Raw genomic sequence first — 12,088 nt, 5'->3', positions numbered from 1 at the left:
CCCTACACAGCCACACATTCTGTCCTCAGTGGCTACAGATTTGCATTCCCTGCACCAAATCCCTAGCTGTGTCAGACATTATCAGTGAATGATTTACAGAGCTTTACTCAGGGCTTGTTAGAAGGAAATTAATTGCCTGATTTATGGGAGAGATGTCTCAACTCCTGCACACCATTGGTCTGAGGCCTTTACCTTCTGAGATGTGAAATGCCCTGTGTACAAGCCAGATATCAGCTAGATATTTTTTCTTATTATTATGCAAGGAAACTTTATTGGATTAGCTCAAAATACCATTTCAAACCTGAATGTATTTTAAAAATTAAAATTGAGATTATTTCGGTTTAGCCAAGAATTGGTTTAACAAACAAAAACAAACCTAAACAAATAAACAGAAGCTTCCAAAACACAGATTTGCAATGATGCAAAGTAGAGCAACCTGTGAAACTTAAACTGTCAGGTATTTCCAGCGAGAACCTGGTTTTATCTCTGCCTTTAGCCTGTGCTTTCAGGAATGAAAATTCATGCAGCTACAGAATATTTTTCAAAAGCAATTGTCTTGTCTTTATTTAATTTAACACTATAAATGACACAGGGTTGGATTTTCACATCATGCATCATCCATGTGTCTGCAACATCTTTATGGACACATGCTGCCGTTATATACATTAAACGTTTCCAGAGAAAGGTAAGGGGCTAGACTGGATGACATCCAGAGTTCCCTTCTAGCCAAGTTACTTTGCAATTTTGCAAGTTCTAGTGAACCAAAGAAAATACGTAGATATCTAATAAAATATTGTCTTGTATAATGCATGATACTAAATATTCAACATTCAGTCTCCTAGGAAAACTTTCTGTATACATCAAATAAGTAGCATGCTGCAATATTCTTCAGACACAGCAGTGTGATGTGCAGTAAATCCTATTAAGTTATTGTACTCACAGGAGGCATGAATTTTAGGTATATATACAAACAAATACCCATGCAGAGCAAATCATGCAATTTTTACTTGCAATTATCAATCAGGCTTGCATCTGATTTATGCTAATTACAGATGAAAAATGATCAAACATATAACTTGCTATTTTTCTTTTATTGGCATTGATACAAGCATGGTGGCCTAGAGATAAATTTTCATAAACTTGCCTACATATATGTGGTGAAAAATGGTCACATTCATTGTCATTAAAGAACTTTCTGAAGTCTGAAACAAAAACATCAAACTTCAACTATCAGGTGTTAATAAATCTTTTAAATATGCTAAGCAATGAGCTCATTAGAGATTATCAAATTCACAGCTGTGGAAGAATTAGGGCATAGTGGGAACTGGGGGGGGGGGGGGGGGGGGGAAGAGTAATGTAGTATAAAAGCAACCTTTTTGGTGAGGTTAGTTTTCCTATGCATCTGTTAGCATTATGAATCTTGTTCTCAAAGTTTGTCTTTTGTATGTATTTGCATGCTGTTTTTAATAATCAAGAATAAGAGAATCAAGACGAAAATATTTTAAAGTGGTCTCTGGATGTTTCTGCTCTTCAGATGCTCATGGAGCTTATTCTGTTATTTTGTACTTGGCTTCATCTGGAGTGGGTGTGATTTGGGGTGTTATTTTTTTAAAACTTTATTTTATTGAGTTGGCTACAGTCATCATTTTGGGGGGATTCATAAGGATCCTCACATGCCTGCTCTCAAGGGTGTTTGTTACTGAGGTGTGAAGGTGTTCTGCATTTGTTCTTCTAGTGCTGGCTCACTCAGCTTGGTGTTGGCAGGCCCAGGGTGGTCATCTCCTGGCAGGGAGGGAATGTGATTCAAAGGCAGTGGTTGGGGTCATGGTCTAAGAGTCTTCTGTCACTGTCTTCCTCCTCAAGTTATATTTGCTTAATGGTTTTAATAATACACTCCAGTATGGGATATTATTTGACAACCAGATATGTATAGTCTTGATCTGGAAGTATGTAGTACTAAACTAGTACTAGAGCATGACATTTTGCTGAAGGAACTTCCTTATGTAGGGAGGCACTCCCTGTGTTGGTGAGGTTAACTTTGGAAGAAGTTAAGTGGCTTTCTATGTGGGATGGGCAGAACTGCCTGCATTGTTTTGCTGGAGTGTCTGTCTCTAGTAGATCCCCACAGTGCACTCCCAAAGCACCAGAAATAAGGTAGGCCTGCTGAAGGATGCCTGCAGTCGTCTGCTGAAACCCACTGGTAAATGGAAGGATTGCTTTCAGCTGTGGTTTAAGTGTGACAGATGCATTTGTTTATTAAAGTGTGGCTCAATCCTTGACCTGATAAAATAACATAAATAATAAAAAATTGATTTCTTTTGGAAGAGTAGATTGGGCTGGACTATGAAGATATTTTTGCCATGTGGGAAGCTGGGAACTGGAGGAAAACAAAAGGTAAAGCTTGCAGCTAAGAATGTGAGCTAGTTCAGCTCCTGCAGTTTTGACTCATTTAAAATCTTTCAAAATTTCATTTTTAAGGTCTGTACCTGGTAGAGCTGCTCAGAATGTTTTTAATGAGAGGGAGAAGGAAACTTAAGCAAAAAGACATATCTTTACTAAGCTTTCTTTGTCTATGTCATTATGGCTTTATAGCTTACTTTTTTATATCCTCAATTTAAGACAATATTCAGCTAGTTCTGTGAGTGTGTTTATATATATAGCTTATAGTTTTTTATTATCATTATTTTTTAGTGTTCAATATTATAAAAAATATTTCTTAGATACAATGTTGAATTTTACTAACCTTTCAAAATTTCTATTTAACAAGGTTGGAATTTTTTTTAAAGGATGGGAATTCCTATTTTATCCCAAATCTATTGCTGACTGTACTGAGCAAGCCCAGCAGAAATCTGATTCAGTGCACAGTCAGTAAAATATAACTCTCTCCAGAAACAATGGGCTGGTTGGCACTGGTGTCTTCAAATCTCACTACCAGCATCACTTGGGAACATCAAAGGAACTTTCTTCTTTTTACTTCTTTTATGCTCATAAAGAAATTTTGGCTCTAGCCATGTGTACTTATGCCTTTCCTTCTGTTACTATCCCCTTTTGGTAGAGAACTGTCTGCTGTGTGAAAGTTGCTCATTCATTTTTCAGAGGCCACTGGACAAGTCAGTGGGTAACAACTCACTGACCTGGAGACCTACCCGAGTTCAGATAAATGAGCTGTGTGTGAAAGGCTAAAAATCCCATTACCAGACCTTGAAACATCTTGTCCTTAGGCAAGTTTGCAATATTTTTAGGGAGGAAATAAATGCAAGTTGTGGACTAAGGAACAAATTGGATAAACAAGCAGTGAGCCACTTTACTGCAACATTTTTTTTCCTGTGTTTTTGCTGTGCTGCTAAGGATCTGAGATGATAGCATTGAGAGATGCAGGGCCATTGTGTCCTAGAAATAAACAAAACATAGTGAGGCCTTAAGCATTATTTTACTAGCTTGGTATTCTTGATGTGATGCTTATCACAAGGGTAAAATTATTTTAAAATTCTTCATATAGTAGAAGGCAGGAGGTCATGTTTGGATGACCCAGACAAAATGAATTTGAGAGATGACCCCACCTCTAGCAAATTGGTACTTCTCACAATTTTTAAGATTGGACAAACTCTTTCTGAAGACCCAGATCCAACAGGTATTTGGGTATCTGTCTTAATGTAACACCTACACATTTGGGGATTATGGACTCTGGGCTACATGTCATTTCTGACAATCCACATGGAGACTTGTTCCGGTTTTACCCATAGTCCCACTTTAAATGGCATTAAAGAGTGAGGTAATACAGTATAACCTCCTCTAAACTGCTAGAAAAATCAATCTTCAAACTCTAGTATTTGTAAAAACATGGTTAGTGTCTGGAGTAACCTGTATTTCTGTACTCTCCTAAGCTCCAACGCTTTCTGTACAAAATGCTGAATTCACCTGAGCCTGCTGGAATTCAAGCCCCCAGCAAACCACTCTTTCCCTGAGCTATTAGGACCTTTCTGAGAAGGAACTCAAGCTGTTTTCATCTGTCTGAGGCTGCTCAGGTGATATTTCAGCAGAAGTGGATGGGACAGATAAAATCTGCTAGAGCAAGTGCTGAGGGTGCCTTTTCAATTAAGCCACGTGAACAGGTAGGAAGCCTGGCCATGACTTTAGCCTTGGAGCATCTTGCACAGGAAGAACTCAATGCAATTGAGGTATCAAAACCACTTAAGACCACAGATGGAAAAATGCTGGTAACTATATATACAACAACAAAAGTTTTCAATTGAAAATGCATTTCTGTAGTTTTCCTGGTAATAGCAGAAAACAATATCACTTTATCTAACTCACGGGTTATTCTTCTTAAGAATTAATGTGTTTTTTAAGAAAAGGAGGAAAAAAAAGTAAAATGTTTCTTTTGGCAATGGCAATAATGAAATATTTTCAGGTTTTTTGGTTAGCTGAAGTCTCTTGCTTGAATGCATCATTAACTGAATAGCAAATAAATTCTACTGATGAACCTAAAATATTTTTAACTGAAAAAAAACTTACTCTTTTAAACGTTTAACTTCTTCATTGTATTACTAAATGTGTTAAAGTCATTTCTTAACACATTTTTTGCATCTTGTAGAGCTGGTCTCTTGAAGGTATTAAGGTACCTGAGGTATCCCCTAATATATGATCACACTGATTTCAATAGGATTTAGATCTCTAGGCACTTCTTAAATCCTGCTGGGCACTTATACACCTTTAAGCACCTAACTACATCTAAAAATCTGGCCCTTGATAATTGTAGAAAATAGTCCTTTCTATCATGTAGAGTTTTCTGCTAGCAAACTGGAAAAGTAATTAGCATATAGATGCATCCCTCAGATGCTAGACTGGGTTAAACTGGATTTTTCTACCTTTTAATAACCATTGGAAAACAACAAGGAATTAATTGGTTTGGAAATGTGAACTGATGGGGAAAAAAAAAAAGTTGAGCTACAGAAAAATTATTAACTATGCAACACTGAGAGTCCTTAAAACCATCAGTTAATGAAACAAAGAAAAAAATACATTGAGTGAGAATTGATTTAGAAGTGAAGAAGACAGATGAAAAAGGAATTGCAATATAATATGATGAAGAAAAGATTTCTGTCTTGGAGACTCAGCTAGTCATTGCTGTCACTGTAATGGAGTGAGAATAGTGGTCCAGGGAGCGGCTCTGAGATAAGAGGCTGTTTCCTGCAATGCTGTGATGCTCTGTTGTGCTCCCTGCTCAGGGTGGCATTGCCAGGCTTTACTCAGTCCAGCTGTGACTGTGCCCTGGCATCTGAAGGTGAGGAGGTTCCCACCTGGCTCCTCCTCTGATAGTGTGTGAGACCTCCAGCCCTCCCTGGGCACTTGGCCCAGTAGTGGGATAAGAAATGGCTTTGAAATCTGTGGATAAAAAATGCTGTGTAAGAATGAAGATTTTTTTTTTAGTAGTATTTTTTATTATCCTCAACGGCAGAATTTGAAATATCTGCTAGGAAATGTTGCCTATTCACAGTCTGTGAGATATCTTTAATCATATTCTAGCCAGAGAAAAAAGACTGTGAGAGGTACTATAAAACCTCTTCCTTGCTTTCATCTTTTCTTTTTTACTGAGCCTCACTTGAGAGTGAGAGGAATCCACAGCTAGACTGATTCTAGACTGGCTAGGTTTGTTCTAACACAAGGGGATCATTGTAAAAGACATTTCTACTGTAGATACCCCCAGGTTAATTTCTTGGATTTGAACTGAGTTCTCTTACAGTGTAAAGTAAATATTTTTACACTTTGTGTGCAGGGGATAAGAATCTTTGTTTTGGCTTAATTGTGAACATAATGATGAAATTGAGAATGAGGCAGGGAAGAATTATTGATGGATGTACTTTAAGTGCTGGAGCTTTGTATTAAACTTACAAGTGAATAGAGATTTAAATAATACTGAATAAAACAAAATGCTTTGGTAATTGTGCTTTGTTTTTCAGAGTTTCTAAGGCTCTTCCGAAACCATGTAGAAGCCAAACTGGTGGTATGTTGTTCCACAAGGCACAGCATGGGATCTTCTAAGGTGGTAAGATAGTTTCTTATATCAGCCCTTAAAAAATATTTACTTGTTTCTGTACTGCAAACAGATCCATACAAGTGAAATGAATTTTAATAATACGTAGGTGAGTTTTCTTGGAAATCCACACTGCAGGTGGCATGTGTGCAGGTTCCTCGGGAGGGAAATGAGAAGGTGACACCTTCAAAGCGAAGTAAGTGACTTGTACTGTGTGCATGCAAGAAGAAGGACAGGCTCACACCATGCTGCCTACCCCCATGACTATGTTGAGTTGAACGTGGACCCCAGACTGGCAGGTTTCTGATCTAATCAGAAATCCCACAGGAGTCAAATGGATGTTCTGTCAGAACATGTGTGCCAGGGTCACCTTTATGAGCTTTGTGTCACAATGTTTGTGTGTTTTGTATCACCAAGTCTAGAAAAACATAGTCACGGAGGACCAAACTTGATGCCCATTTATGTGTGTGTGAAATGAAGTTTTCCTACTGCAAGGAACCAGAGCTCAGGTGAAGAGAACAGAATGACACTGGTTTGAAAATCTAAGGTCTTTTCTCAGACCTGCATGTAAGAAGAATGAAGATTCCTGATCTTTACCTTCACTTCAACTAACATATAAAACAAACGAACAAAAAAACAACCACCACACAAATGGAGTGTTCTCTTCAGTGTCACTTCTGCTGTCTGGGAGAGATGAGACCAGCCTGCTGCTGGTACACTGAGAGGGATCCATCTTTTGCTGCAACCTCCCTAAAGCATCTCCACACCTGTACTCTTCTGCATCAGAAATATGGTTCACTGAGGAGTTTCTCATCATTCAGAAATGAGATCAGGCTTTACTGTCCAGCAGAGAATTGAAACTGGAGTGGAATGGCGATTACCTTAATTTGTAAGTTATGGCTTTCTGCTGTTATCTACACTACTGAGAAACTCAGTGGAAAAGGAGATGATGTTGGTGCTGAGGATGAAAACTTCACACTGTGAGCATTTTGGATGTACTCATCCCTTGGGCAGACGCCCATTAATGCTTGGAGTGCATGAGTTGACCTCTGGAGTGCATCTTCCACATCAGCTTTGTTGAAAAATCAGTATGTTTGTGCCCTCTGAGTTTGCTCTGAGGTGTAGTAAATGAGTAGGATTAGGAAACTTCCTTCTTAAGTTCCCAGACCCTGCTAAAATACTACTATACTCTCCCATGGCCTTTTACAATATGGAAGCAATGTAATAATTACAAGCTACTACCATCAGGGAGATGAAAGTCCCTGTATTTCAAGGTGGCACTTGATGTATTCAAGCATAAGAGCACAATCTCCTATATTTCTGTGAGCTAAGAGAACCAGGAGGTGAACCCGAATGAGTCTGAAACTGAGAAGTGTTTGCCAGTAAGGCCAGCTCTTAATTTATTCTATACTCATCTTTCAAAAGGGAAAGAAATACCTTTATCAACTCCTTGATGAAACATGAGAGCTTGTTTGTTCTTAACATGTAGGAAGAAAGAGCCAAAGGTGTTATTTCAGAAGCACTGACTGAGAAGCTTTGTAGTGCAAAGTCTTTCATTGTGCCTACCTAGACTTGAAAAAAATTCTCAATGTGAGCTGAATACCATTGACTTTCATTTACTTTAGGGAGAGGTGTTTTAGCTTTTATTTCTGAAATTCTCATGGCCTACATTTGAAAACTTTTAAGGATTTGAAAAATTTTAAGGATGTTAAATCTGCTAAAATGTGTGCTTGCATAACACCTGCCCTTCTGGAAGCTAGTAAGATAAACAGCATTGCTTGTGGACTAAAGAAAATGTGGTCGGGGTGATAAAGAGCTATAGGTAAATCTATTGGGAAAGAAATGTAATAGGATTCCTGGGTATCTTACTGGTTGGGGCACTTCCCTTTCTGCCCCACAGCAAAAAGGTCCCAATCCAGTGGAGCACTTAGCTCTGAGCAGTGCCTCGGAGATCAATGGGGCTACTTACAGCATGTAAAACCAGGCACGTGGTTAAGTGCTTTATTGGGTCAGAGCCAGACTGAATAACACATACATAACGCTGCATTCGGATTCACTATATTCAGTTCTCAGATCTGTATTGATCTGAATTTTGAAGCCTTCACTGAATTAACTTTTAAAGTAAATTTTCTTTTTTATAAACACAAAATGAATTTGATGTAGTTGCCCCTTTCATTCAGAGATCTGAAAATACTTTAAAAAAGTATGAATGTATTGATCTTTCACTATGGGGAGAGTGAGTAGTAGCAACCCATAAAACAGATGAGGAATCTGAAAGTAGAAGAGTGAAGAAAAAATCCACAACAACTGACTGAAATTGGAAAACAAATTTGTCTTGATTGTATTCCCATCTGCTTTGGGTTCGGTTTCATTAGCTTTCTTGAAAGGGAGCTTCTGTCAGGAAAGTATATGAAAGCACTGTGGTGTTTTTTTAGTAGATATTCAAGAGCAGTTGCAGAAGTGTTTTTTAACCTAGCTTCTAATTCATGGGCTTACGTATGCCTGTTCTTTTTTACATACTGTGAAAATAGTATGGATTTGCACAGGATAGGTACTTTTTTGGTCACAGTTTTTATCAAAGGAAGTTTTTAAGAAGAGGCAGAAACCCACCGGAATATTGTTTGCATGTTAACTTATGGAACTCACTGTCCATGGATAACATTTCAATAATGTGGCAAAGACTTAGAATTGCTTGTTATGTGTGCAAAGGACAGCTGCAGCAACTTTAACTAGGATGATAGTATACAGGAAGAAGAGCAATAATGCTATAACCGTTAAGCATTGGGCATAGGAAGAAGATTCTCTCATAAGCAAGTTATTACATAATTCTGTTATGGGAGTTTCACACCTTCCTCTGAAACATCTGGTGCTAGAAATGCAATAAAATACTAAATGAATTTCTGACCTGATGTGGCATGACAATCAATAAAGTTCTTTTATTAGCGAACTCTACTTTTAAGAACTTGTCAGAGTAACAGTACACAGCTTTGCAGAACGCCAACTTGTGACCAAACATTCAATTTCTTTAAAAACTGAATCTTTCCTTCCTTATCATACACTTTCTCAATTCTGGGGAGATTATCCCAACATCCTGCACAATCTGCCACTAGAGAAAATGTGGGTTCTTGTGGATTGTTTAAAACCTGATGTTTGCTGTGTAGAAAACTTTAGCAATATAAAGCAGCTGAGATGCAACCAAAACTGCTTTAGGCAGAGTAGTCAGTCCATGGTACATCTGCAGGGATTTCACCCATGCTTCTTCCTTCTGTGTACTGCTCTTCTCTGCTACCCTGCAGCCTCGCAGTCCCTTCTAGCATTAGATATCAAAACATAGTCATTCTTAAACCTTTTTATGGATATTCCAGTGTTCTCACTCTGGGAATGCAGTTTGCATCCGGTTACAAAGTCAGAAACTACTACACATACATCAGGCACACATCCAGTGTCTGCTAGGTGATGCCTGAATTTTTGGCATAGGATTGATTGCATGGTGTGGAAGCTTTGCAGCTCCTTAAACTGCTTTGGGCTCTCACCCTATGGAAACCTGGGGCACTGCTGGTGTAGCTGGGCCCAAGAGAGGTTGATGTTGCTGGAGAAAAGGCTGAGGCATCCTGAAATGACCTTGTGGGTCTTGTGGACAGCTCAGGATGGGAATTTAAGGGTACTTCTGTAAGCATTATCTCACAGTAAGGTCTCGTTACAGTCAAATGCAAGCCATGTTTTTTGTTGTTGTTTTTTTCTTGTTTTTCTCCAGTGAGGGGAAATTTATTCCAATTGTGAGTACTTGAAAATACCTAACTCTGGAATGATGCCCCTGGTGAGAAACCCTGAGGAGTGCAGCACTGTGAATGATTCCCACACTCCTTCAAAATGAAGCCGTGCTGTAAAGCGATGCATTTTGATAGCATAACTTACATTTCTCAGAGCAGCCTGAATGATTTTTCCCAAAGAGTGCAGCAAAGTGTTGATATGATAGCTCTGTGGTTTTGAAATACAAACACATTTAAGGTACACCAGGAGTGTTGAATCAAATGCGAATGTATGCATATGATTAAAGGAAACAGACCCATGCATCAGTAGGGTTTATTTTGAGCTGGGCAGCACAGAAAGCTCAATGCGGTTTTTAAGTCATATTTTCATGCAAATGAACTGTAGCCAGTCTGAAGATATTCCAGGAATCCCAAATTTTATGTACCACCTCTGAAGTCTTCCTCATATAGAACATTATTTAATTTGTCATTAATTAGTAAATTGCTTTGTGAAAGCGAGCAAATGATCTTGGGTGAATTGACGAGCACAAAGATTATTCTTCTGGAAGTGAATTGAAATTCTTACTGCTGAGTAATTTCCATTAAAATAGAACAGCCTTTGTAGCTTTTATTTTAAAATAAGAATAAATGATGCCAAAAGGCAGCAAATAAAGGAGATGAAAAATCCTAGATAAAAGACATAGGCAAGAAAATCTCAACTTGTATGTCTGTCCCAGCAAGCTACAAAGTTCTTGCAAGTAACTATGTGAAACTTGAATTGATTTAGGACAATTTAGAAGATACAACTAAGTGTAAATCGCTTCTCATTGCATCTCCTGGAAGTCAGCATAGAATTTGTTGTTTGAAATCTTTTCCTCTTTGAAAGTCAATGACTGGGAAAGGGGGGTGGGGAGACTGGGGGAGACTTGGCAGAATGCCACTAACTTTTTTTTCATTATTTGATGTGTTATATATACCATATAAATCTGCATTTGTTTGGTTTGCCAGCCTGTATGTCACTGCAGGAATAATTATTTCATTGTTATAAATAATATATGTGCATTCGGAGACATTTCAAGTATTTAGCTCTCTCCAATCCTCACTTTTGCGTACTTTCCCCTCCCTACATTCACCCCCTGCCTTCACATCTGCCACAGTCAAAATAAAAGTCTCCCCTAGCTTGCACACTCATTGTTTTTCCTGTGATTGATTGAATAGCCTGCTAGGTTCAGTGAACTTGGTCTTGGCTAGAGCTCCACCCAGAAACAACCTTCTCTTCTATAAGAATTATCATATGAAAGCTGCTAATGTCATTTTACTGCAGCTCTGTTTCATGTTTCAGAATTGTAAGTGGCATCATGCAGTCCACATTTGCCCATTTTCAGGGAACAACCCTTCTCCCTTTCTCTCCCTTCCTTCTCCTCTTTTGCCCTACTTTTCAGTGGAAAAAATCTCCTCTTTCATTTTCTAAAGCGATACTTTCCCTTCAATAGACATTTGATGCTTCAGATATGAAAATAACTTTCAGTCTGAGATTCTGACGCTGTTAGAAATATTACTGGATCGTGTGGATCTTATCCTCTGAGAATGAAATTGGTTATTGCAGGCTGACTTAGAGCAGTGGAAGAAGCTGGTCCCCCAGAATTGCGGAGTGGTGGCAGTCTCATCAAGCAGAGTTTCAAACATTTTAAGCTTCTGCAGAGCGCAACAGCAAAGGAAAGGCTAATGTCATGTAAAATTTAAATATTGTTGACTGATGTCAGCAGTTAATGGTCTGCCCTCAAACCCAGTTACATGCAAATGTAAATGATTTTTATTTGTTGAAAACGTACAAGCACATATGAAAATGTTGTTTCTTAAGGATGTTAGTATCAACAAAAATGAATTTATTCTTAACAATAGTTTTGAGAGTCAAGAGAGATTCTTTGTTGTCATTTCATATTTAATACCCACATGGCATGGGTACAAAGCTCATTCTGTGCCACTACTAAATGCAATTTGCATGCATATTAAAGAGTAACCACTTTCCTGTTGTTGAAATAATAGCTTTGCAAGAACAGGTATGATTTAAATTAGGAGGAGTGTTTGCTCACACAGTCAGGTATGAGTAATTTTCTTGGATTTAATCAGAAAAGATGATGTATAGCAAAACTTTAAGGGTTCTAGTGGTTGTTGTTGTTTGTTTGTTTTTAATATTAATTCAAAAGAAATCTTTACAAGAAACTGTAAATGTTAATGGCTGGTATTGTTCAACTCAATAGCAGGAAATGCAACATGACTTCTTTTACTGGGTGCGTGGGAGAGA

General features: G+C 38.2%; 1 long non-coding RNA gene across 5 annotated transcripts; it reads left to right on the top strand.

The window, feature by feature from the left end:
• Positions 1-1,409: 1,409 nt before the first annotated feature.
• LOC137858897 (uncharacterized) lies at positions 1,410-11,682 on the top strand. 5 transcript variants are annotated; one of them, XR_011098059.1, is made up of 6 exons: positions 1,410-1,704; positions 2,119-2,200; positions 2,326-2,394; positions 5,961-6,046; positions 6,144-6,923; positions 9,789-11,682. It is a non-coding gene; the product is annotated as an uncharacterized lncRNA (long non-coding RNA). The 5 variants fall into 5 exon arrangements; XR_011098058.1 differs by lacking the exon at positions 9,789-11,682 and having other exon boundaries at positions 2,331-2,394; positions 6,144-9,186; XR_011098056.1 differs by lacking the exon at positions 9,789-11,682 and having other exon boundaries at positions 6,144-9,186.
• Positions 11,683-12,088: the final 406 nt, after the last annotated feature.

The sequence above is a fragment of the Anas acuta genome, chromosome 6 (genome assembly GCF_963932015.1).
Source record: "Anas acuta chromosome 6, bAnaAcu1.1, whole genome shotgun sequence".
NCBI classification, from domain to species: domain Eukaryota; kingdom Metazoa; phylum Chordata; class Aves; order Anseriformes; family Anatidae; genus Anas; species Anas acuta.
Note: the sequence above shows the minus strand (reverse complement) of the source record. Positions and strands in the feature narration are given on the sequence as shown.